The sequence below is a fragment of the Cucumis sativus genome, unplaced genomic scaffold (genome assembly GCF_000004075.3).
Source record: "Cucumis sativus cultivar 9930 unplaced genomic scaffold, Cucumber_9930_V3 scaffold38, whole genome shotgun sequence".
NCBI lineage: Eukaryota > Viridiplantae > Streptophyta > Magnoliopsida > Cucurbitales > Cucurbitaceae > Cucumis > Cucumis sativus.
In genome coordinates, this window is record NW_022279547.1 from 441,090 (window position 1) to 443,510 (window position 2,421).

At 36.0% G+C, this 2,421-nt stretch overlaps 1 long non-coding RNA gene across 2 annotated transcripts; it reads right to left on the reverse strand.

Annotated features, from left to right (window-relative positions):
• Nucleotides 1-211: 211 nt before the first annotated feature.
• On the reverse strand, nucleotides 212-2,201 carry LOC116405840. Of its 2 annotated transcripts, XR_004218931.1 has the most exons (5): nucleotides 1,997-2,201; nucleotides 1,747-1,889; nucleotides 1,481-1,643; nucleotides 1,227-1,374; nucleotides 212-287 (listed from the first exon to the last, which is right to left on the reverse strand). It is a non-coding gene; the product is annotated as an uncharacterized LOC116405840 (long non-coding RNA). The 2 variants fall into 2 exon arrangements; XR_004218930.1 differs by having other exon boundaries at nucleotides 1,747-2,199.
• Between the last annotated feature and the right edge of the window lie 220 nt (nucleotides 2,202-2,421).

Genomic DNA, 2,421 nt, shown 5'->3' on the forward strand with positions numbered 1-2,421 from the left:
ATCATCATGAACAGATCGACCAAACTCCAAAACAGATTTTGCAGTGGGCTTCCGACTCAAATAAACAGCCTCCATGCTCACCAAAACGTTCCTAAGAAAGGATTCAGCTCCCTACCAACATGCATCACATCCCATAACTTTAATTTCTTCAGAAACAACGTAGTTAACTGAAGGTAAAAAAATCAGAACAAGAACACTAACCAACTTCTTAGGAATCAGCTCCCTACCTCCGAATGCGTCGGGTTCGTTCAGGATCAAAAGTTGCGTAGGGAAATCTTCACTCTTGGCTGAAGCAACAATAGCATGTAGAAAGTAGAAGAGTAAAGCTGGTTAGATCAGAATGCATCGGGTTCCTTCGGTATCAGAATTTGCGTAGGAAACTCTTCCCTCTTGGTTGAAGCAACAATTTCCAATAGAAAGTAGAAGAGTTAAACCAGTTAGATAAGAATGCGTCGGGTTCCTTCAGAATCAATACTTGCGTAGGAAACTCTTAACTCTTGGAGGAAGCAAAAATAACATGTAGAAACTCAAAAAGTTAAGTCGGTTAGGTCAAAATGCGTCGAGTTCCTTCGGAATCAGAATTTTCGTAAGGAACTCTTCACTCTTGGTCGAAGTAGGAATAGCCCGTTGGAAATAGATGAGTTAACACTTCAAAAATACTTCCTATAAAAAGTTATTATATATAGGGACAATCTTCCTTTGTGTTTGGACTGCACCCATGCATTTATAGCACAGGAGCATTCCTTTAGATCACATCGTATCCTTTAGAGATCGCAGTTTGCTACCTTGATTTTCAACTTTTGTCGAGCCCTTTAGAGTTAGTTTGGTTTGAAATAGAGATTGTTGTCTTATGCGATCAAGGTTGTGAAATATCTCACTATATTTTTTTTAATGGAACATTTGATTAGAGAGTAAGGGTTTTGAGAGGTCTTGGGAGGAGATTGAGACCATTGCTGGTTTAAGGCATTTGTTAGTTAAAAACATTACTTTATCCCGTATATCTAAGACAAGCCAAGCTTATTTTCTTCTTAAAACATACTATAATTAGTCAAACAAAAAAATGTTAATAGTCAAATACATTTTTTATTTGACAATTAATTGTGTTAATTACAACAATAACTATAAAAATTGGTTATCATCCTGTTTTGTTTAAAAATCAAATCAAGAGTTTAACTAAATGGAATGCACTACAATGATGATTCTGCTATTATCAGTAATACACAAACCTTGCATATTGAGTGATGAGGATCTCGAAGATTGACCAGTAGATTATCACTTTCAAAATCAAAGTGCACAATATTCTTTCTGTGCAGGTGTTCCATTCTAAAAGCCGCATCCATAGCAATCAAGAGGCGCTTCCACTTTTCAAGACTCCTGCATCAATTGTATTTATGCTTAATCTAAGGGTGAAGATACATTATACTGCAACTAACTTCTAACAAATTAAATTAAACGTATGAAAAATGAGAACAATTGTTACTTTTCATTCTTCAACAAAGCATTTTTGAGCGAACCATTGGCCATATATTCTGTTACTGTGGCCACAGATCTCCCAGGCCCATCAAGCACGACACCATAAAAAGTACCACATTTGGGTGGTGCAAATCAGCAAACTTAATTGCTTCATTCTAAAAATCTTCTCACTGGTACAATATAAAACAACAAAAAGGACTTGAGTCAAGGAATAAAAAGAAAAATACACGAATAACAAAAGAAAAGAAAAGCCAGTTGCTTAAAATGAACAACCTTGCGATCTTGTTTAGAAGGCTTCCCAGCAAAACACCTATCATTGATTCGTTTTATAGCAACATCAGTCCCCTCCATTTTCCATGGTAAAAAGTGCCAAAGGTGCCGGACCCCAATTCTCTTAATTCTTCAAGGTCACTATTCTTTATTACCCGAAGGAAAGAAAGAAAAAGAAAAAAAAAGATGTTCGGATGGACAATTTAAACATAAGGTGCAACCTTAAGGTTAAAAATGGAAAACTAAGTATTACCTGCAAGCGGCCAAGGCCTTTTGACATTGGAAAACCAGGATTTGCTTTACCTGAAAGTCTTGTCCTGCCATCGTGGGCAAACATGAAACAAGAATAATTATGGCAAAAAACGTGACATATTCCCGTTGAATAGCCAAATGAATGATGTGTATGTTGCATCTTGTTTTGGAGAATGTTCAGCATTGTATTGGTGTCTTATTTACACTTTGTATAAATCAGTCAGATGTCTTGAATGGTGCTTTTGCATTGCTTTGTTTGCATTCCACTCTCAGATAATGGAAGACAATAAAAATAATCCTCTTGTTTTACTTGTGTTTTAGTATGCTTCCTTTTATCCATTGTTTGGAACTTTCCTTCAAATGGTTGAGCTTCTGGTGTCAAAGTACCATCACATTTGTTGTAATTTATTGAGCTCTTTAGTTATT